At 42.8% G+C, this 7267-nt stretch overlaps 1 protein-coding gene across 12 annotated transcripts in view; it reads left to right on the top strand.

Annotated features, from left to right (window-relative positions):
• The window catches only part of Rcan2 (regulator of calcineurin 2), a 163610-nt gene that overhangs the window by 7499 nt on the left and 148844 nt on the right, over positions 1 to 7267 (top strand). The window contains exon 1 of one of the 12 annotated variants that reach the window (XM_087184640.1): positions 1852 to 2702. The exons of the other annotated variants lie outside the window; for them this stretch is intronic. The gene's annotated coding sequence lies outside the window, so the exon portion shown is untranslated. Of the gene's footprint in view, positions 1 to 1851; positions 2703 to 7267 lie in introns of those variants that run through there. 12 annotated transcript variants of the gene reach the window in all.

Below are 7267 nucleotides of genomic sequence, written 5' to 3'. Positions count from 1 at the left end.
TGGTTTTATGTCCAAGAGTGAAGGTATTAACTCAGTCGTTCTGACTACAGATCCTGGCCATGAGTGAATAATGATAATAGCGTCTAACAGTCACTCAGGGCTTCCTATGCGCTGAGTACACAGAAGTTAGACTTGTCCATGGATTATTGCCTTGGTCCTGCTGGTAACTATGGCAGGCACTGCTGTCATTCTTACATAACTGAAAAGGAAACCAGGGGGAGGAGAAGGTGCCTGTTTGGGTCACTTGATCAGTAAGAGATTCCTCAACTCAATGTTGAAGCCCAGAGCTGACCAACACCCTGAATGGCTGGTGTGACTTACATAGTAACATTGAAATCATTCCTACTTAGCCTTGAATGTGTTTTGTCCCCATATTTGAGTATTTGTGGCTGATGCCATAGAATAGAATTGGGACTGAGTCAGGAGGCCTGGTTTTGGGCAGGGCTTTGGAGCTAATATACTGTAGCTTTTGTAAGCTCACATCTTGGTTCAGGCTCTAGTTATTTTAAATCTGTGTAACCCTAGGAGTAGACATCGGCTTGATGCTCTCTAAGGAGTCTGTATCCTGAAATCTTGCCACTCTGTTTAAGATTCTCCTAAGAGACCCATTGGTTTGGGTTAAGATGATGCCTACCTGGTAGCTTTTATAATAGGATACTTAGGAAAGTATTAGCTCAAATATTGGCTTGTGCTTAACAGCTTGTGTGAGTCAGCACACAATGCAGACCTATTGGAAGTGCCTAATGTTGGGGAGAACACTGCGTAGTCCCTAAAGCAGGGGAGTCTCCAAAGTCACTGACCACATTCTTTACTTTAGATGTGTTCCTTAAACTTAGAACATTTCCTCATCTCTGAAAAACTGGACAACTAATGCACATGTCATAAAGTTGATGTGAGGATTGGAAGAGAAAAGGTAAACGAGACACCGTTTAAAAATTGGCCTCATTGACCATAACTCAGAAAATGTGAGTCCCCACCCTTGTCCCGAGGGTAGCAGACATGTAGAAAGGGAAGGAAACTTTCCTACTGCGAAGTTTCCATAAGAGCCACCCCTTTGTTAAGTATCATCTGCCCATCTTAGAAAATGACATATTGGGAAGATAAAAACAGACAAACAGATTCAAATGTGAATCTCTCCAATGCTCATTAAAATATTGCCCTCTTGGGCAGGGGATTTAGCTCAGTGGTTCCGCCGCCTGCCTCGTAAGCACAAGGACCCGAGTTTGATTGTTAGTACCAAAAAATAAATATCGCCCTCTTACATGTAAAGAACATTTTGCCTGACTGAACTTTGTATTTTTCTTCTAGTCTATATGGAGGCCAAGCTGCTGTAAAGAAATGTTACTGCCTATTGTTGAGAATTCCGGATTTCATTATTGTGGTGTAGAATCCCGAGGGGCTACATAACTCACTGTTCTGTGTGCACTTGTATGCACATTTGCATTTCCATCATTTTGAGGCCCTTTCTGCCTCTGACCATAAAATGCTGACTGTCTTTGTGTTACCAAATGCTAGGTGTCATATGTTGTAGGTTAAATTTATCTAGTTGAGGAACAAAAGAGTGTCAAACTTAACTGAAACTGGTTTTTAAATATAATAAATTATGTGACTATCGGTGGTACTTAGAAGTTAAGGAATGCTTCCCCAAATAGCTCCAATTTCCTGCAGTTCAGAATAGTCACAGAAATATTTTCTGTAATGGAGAGGGAAAGGGCTACATTTTCATATCCGATCTCCTCATGCTCAGCTCAGCACACATTGAAACAAGGGATGAAAGACAAGGTCCCCAAGCTCTGCAAAAAAATCACACATAAAAACACACTGTCATGATTATTTTTGGACAAAAGAATTATGTAGTTTTTGAGCTCCATGTAGCTTTTATTACTCGTTCCTTGGTTCTTTGTGGAAATAACTGCTTTGTCCATTCATGTGATGGTTGTGCCTGCTGCAAAGCTTTATAAAATATTCTGGGGCCATGGGCTGTGCCTTGAACTTCTCATACCCTGCTGGGACACAGGGTGAAAAGCATGAAGTTGGCACGAAGAGGCTGGGATTCCAATCTCAGGACGGTCACTTCCTAGCTATGTGACCTTGAGCTTCCCATCAGCCTAATAGTCATAGGAGCTGGCATTTGTCACATTTGGCCCCTGTGCCAGATGCATTGCTCAGCACACTACATACACTGTCTCGTTTAATCCATTGGACAACTCCTGGCCGGGGTATTATTGTCACTAATCCACAGAGGAGCCCAACCTGAAGGTGAGGGGTCTCTGAGTGACCGTTATCTACCTGACTGGAAACTAATCTGTGCTCTCCCGCCTTACGGGCCATGTAGATGGGATGCCTACTGGATAGGAAATGCTTTCCTATAATACAGAGAAAACTGTGTCTCCTAGTACAAGGGACTCATTTCCTTTGAGAGCCACTGATTTGTAGTCAGCACCAAGAGTAGGCTGAGCTCAACTAGCATGGGTCTGACTCGGCCATTGCCTGGCTCTGGCTGGTGATTGGGAAGGAGAGAGGCTTGTAGAGAAGAAGTGAGGGTTGACTGGGCAGGGTTTCAGTACAGCAGAGAAGGCTGAGAGTGAGTCAGAGCCAAAGGCAAGGAAGGGAAGGGCCTGATGGAAGGGGTGAGAAGAGAAGTCATCGCCACGGTTCATGTCAGTTGAGCAACAGGGAGGACGCAGAGTCTGCTCCGGAAGGTAAGCACAGTCCCTAGGGTCGGCTAAGGTCTGCCCCCATGAGGGGCCTAACTTTTTTTTAGAGAGATCTTTTTTTCTTGCCAAATGTGCTTCCCATGAAACTGTTAGAAAACACAAGAAAGTCAGAAAAATTAAAATCACACATCTCACCGAGCAACTCCAATTAATGTGAACATTTTGTGTATTTCCCTTCAGTCTTTTTGTATGTATATTCTGACATAATTGGGACCAAGACATACAGAATTTTGCATCTTGTATATTTCACCTAACATTTTCAGTACATTTCACGTCAGGTGGACATTGTTTCAGTAGCTGCATTGCTTTCCCATATATAAGTCACCATAATTCATATACCCTCTTCCCTCCCGACAAACTTCAGGTGGCTCCCAGTTGACCAAAACATCATAAGTAATACTTCACTGAACATCTCTGAGCACAATGTTTTCCCACATTTCAAGTTATCTTCTTCAGATCGATTCTTAGAAGTGAAAATATGGCTCAAGTAGGTGGACCTTCTTAAAGGCTTTTCCTAAATATCAGCACGGCTTTTGGGTGCTTTTCCGGGAGGTCGTGGCAGTGATCACTCCCACAGCCAGGGCCCAAGCGCTCAGCTCATGCCTGCTGGATGCTATGTGCTCTTTCTGGTGGAGATCAGTGCTGGAGACACCCAGAGACACCCAGCCTAGAAACACTCGCGCCTCACTCGTTCGGGGAGGTTGGACTTTGGGGAGCTGCAGATGAGTGGGAGAGGGTCTTTTAGACTTGACTGGGTGAGTGTCTGCAGGAAGTGGATTTCAGTGGATGACCTTCTGTCCTGATGACGGTGGACAGCCGTCTCTGAGGTTGATGAGAACTGGCTAGGATGAAGTCAGCTCTGCTTAAGTGTGAACTGGCGCACTCTGCTTCTTCCAGCCTCTCAGTTCAGCACAAGGGTGTGCAGAACCTAGAATGTGAGTGTGAGTGTGGACGAGTGTTCACAGGGTGGTGTTGTTGGGCAGCTGGATGGGCTCCTCTCCCAGTTGGTGTCCTTTGGGTGAGCTTCAGCCGCACATGGCTTTTCTCACCTTTCCTAACAGTGACACCATGCAGAGAACACATGTAAGATTAATAACTAGGATAACCAGTTAAACTGTGTGGAAAACCACCTAAATCTTCATTATCCTAGAATTTCAATTTGATGACTAAATCATATTAGTCTTCCCAAAGAAAAAGTCTTACTGATGGGCCACCATATTGGTTGTTTTGACTACATCGACCAATTTATTGAGGTAAACAGCAAATTTGAGTTATTTCCCCCCATAAAATTATCTGAAAGACAGGGTAAGTTAATATAATTTATTTTTTAAAATTTTGACTTCTGCAACTATTAAAGCCAGATGTCTGGTAAACACTAACTGGCAAAGAGAAATCAGCATCCAAATTTTCCTTTTCTTTGGATGCTTAAAAATTTGTCAAGAAAAAAGTTATTTGATTGCAGGTATTAGCACATGAATTTTGCAATAGAAAGTGGTAAATTCAGATGAATTAATGCATAGTTCAAACAAAATTTTATTTGCTCAAGAAAAATCTCTCAGCCTTGACGAATGAAACTGAAGTACATTCATGAATATGTTCATTTTTTTCCTTCTGTGTGCATTAATGATACTCATTTGATCTTCTTATGATGTACAAACAACATTTATTAAAATAAAAGGTTAAGTGTCAAGGAAGATAGCAACTGGCATTTCACAAAAGTGTTTATTTTGTATCCTTTATTTTCTTATGTCTTTGTCTTGTGATTTCTGTTCCACATGCTGCTGTTTTGTTTAGCATTAAACTTCAAAATTTAACAAGGGTTCATTTAGAGGAAGCTCTGGATTGGAATATTTGCTCTGTCAGATTTGCCAGAGCTTGCCTTCCGACCTGTGTCTCCAGCCCAGCATAGGACACAGTGGGAATTCTCCCCTCACACCCTGGACCATGGTTTGGTTTTGGCCTTAGAGACCTCATATGTGGGGAAAGGGATTCCTTCCCACTCTGCTTGTGTGCACAGTGGGAGGCCCTGTGTCTGTTGCTCTGGGAGATTAGGAAGCTTGCACAGCCCCACATGTGTGCAGTCAACTGGAGTGGGAAGGGTCAGCCCCAAGAGGGGTGAGAGGAGAGGAACCTGCTCTACACTCCATGGGTCCCACAACCACTTGCTTCAGCCTGTGTGAAAACTGCTCAGAGGATAGCAGTAGAACCTGGGGACACTAAGAATGCAGAGTGGCCTTGGTGGATTCAGTAACTTCCAGTGAGTCAGTAGCTTGCATAGGACATGGGACAGTGCACAGTGCCTGGTGGGAGGCCAGGGGAAGGGTTTTGCTGGCCTGGCTTTCTGCTCCTTCATCCTTTTTCCTATTCATCTGGACAACTCCCAGGAAGCCACAGTGGAGAGAGCACTGATGGGAAGGAGTATGACAATTCAGGGAACCACCTTCATGGTCTCCAGATGTGGAAACCGCCAAACATGGTGGCTCCTCATGACATTTCCAGTTTTACTCTTTAAAATCTCACTCCCAAGTGTGACTACACTTATCGTCATCCCAAAGTGGATGATGAAGGTCTTGGGTGATGAGGACCAGACACAAGCTATGCCTGCCTATTGCTTCTGGCCCTGAATCCAGCCCTTAGTCCACCACTGTGGTGTCCTCACAGCCCCTCCCTGCTATTGTCCTGCAAGTCAAGCCAAGGCATTATGATAGGAGATTTATTTTGTCTGAATGAAATGAGAGATGTCTTCATGGATTTTCATGAAAACTCCTAGGTATTTTTAGGACAGTATAAATTTCAAGAGCATGTCTTATAGAAAATAAAACCCAAGCAGTGATACAGGTTAGAGACATTTACCTAACTGGTCATCAGGATCTAATTCCATATATTTGGAAAGCTGATGGTGCAGAATTTCCAGCTAATCACAAGGGTACCCCTCTCTCTCTCTCTCTCTCTCTCTCTCTCTCTCGTTCCATTTCTAGAAGCCACATCATGGCAGAGTTGCCCCTCTGACTCTGTTCAGGGACTGGCCTTGAACTCTCATTCATATCCATCTTCTCACATCCTTATTTCAGTTACCCCAATGCTTCAGAAAACTAAAATAATGCTACCCCCACCAAATGGGACAATAAAGATATAGGCATGCTTCATCTTCCCAAAAGGAAAAGTACCATTCAGATTTCCCACTTAGCAGAGGGAAATTTTAGAAATGATGATAGCAATAGTAATAATAAAAGCTATCATTTGGGGCCAGCTGACTAATACTTAACCTTGATTCATTATCTAGTTTGGTGAGAGATTATCTCTAAAGAGATAATTGTTTTGGGACCATTTTTATTGTTTTATTTATTCCTTTTGTAATCAAGTCAGCCTTTTTGTAGTGATTTTCTAACATATCTATAAAATTATGATGACTTTTGCTTTTGGGTTTTTACTATCATGAAATTTTAACACAGCCTCTGCAGTATCCTCATCATTGCTTAAGCAAACTGTTCTTATACCTTTTTCCTCCTTCTCAGATTGTTAATTTTAGAAGACAATGTGCTAACCCTGATGACATTTTTCCTGGATGGTAGGGATGCTGTCAGTCAGGCCTTTTGTCAATCATGGCGAAGTAAATGCTGCCAAATATATACATTCCTTTTCCTAACTGCAAATTGACTTATTTTTATGGCTACTTATTAGAGAACGCCAGGGGACCAATAGTAATAACCAAGACACAGCTTCTAGAGACCAGATATTATTTCTTCAGCTTCCCACTCTAATAAATAATAAGCCAACAAGTTTATAATAAAAGTAAGAAATAAAGAAGCAATTGTATACAATCTACAGATACAGAGTGTAAGGGAAATGCTAGCTATAATAACAATCAAAATAAGAGCTGTTTTACCAGTAAAAACCATTTAGAACACACTGCAGCTGTATATACATTTTTAGCTGGACACTGTTTCATCTCTGTTCCTTGAAATTCCTGTCTTCTTTCAATTCCATCCCTTCTATATTTCCTCCAGCTGTTGCTCTTGTTGCACCTGTGCTTACAGCACACACACAGCCTCACAGCTCTGTGTCATGCACTCACACAGTTGCTGACCTCTGCTGCCCACAGACACTGTTCTGGACTCAAGGGTGCGAGCCATTAAGACACAGTCCCTGTCTTAGCGAAATCGAAGTCCAATAGGCAGCAACCTGCTTCCTTGTTTGCCTGCGACCTCTCCAGAACGTTAAGCACCCTGGGGTTGAAGACCTGGCCAACCCTTCCCCCAGTCCCTGCAACCTGCACTGTAATTATCATAAGAGCTTGCATGTGGGGGCACAGGCTCAGTGGTAAAATGAACTGGTGACCCATTGTATCCACTCTAAATAATTCAGAAGTGCAAACTTGAAGATATCAACACCTGCAAATGTCTGTAGAGCCTTTGTTCTCTTTGCACAATTAACCATAAAAATAAGTAACTGCGCACAAGTTTGTCTCCTTTCTCACTTTGCGATTGTGCATAGATGTTTCCTTTCTGGAATGTGACCCTGTACCACCTCCCTGTCACATATCAGGGCAC

This window comes from Heterocephalus glaber, unplaced genomic scaffold (assembly GCF_053883595.1).
Source record: "Heterocephalus glaber isolate CG9 unplaced genomic scaffold, H.glaber_assembly_v1.0 deba00001497, whole genome shotgun sequence".
In the NCBI taxonomy this organism is placed as follows: Eukaryota; Metazoa; Chordata; class Mammalia; order Rodentia; family Bathyergidae; genus Heterocephalus; species Heterocephalus glaber.
This window is presented reverse-complemented; position numbering and strand designations above follow the sequence as displayed.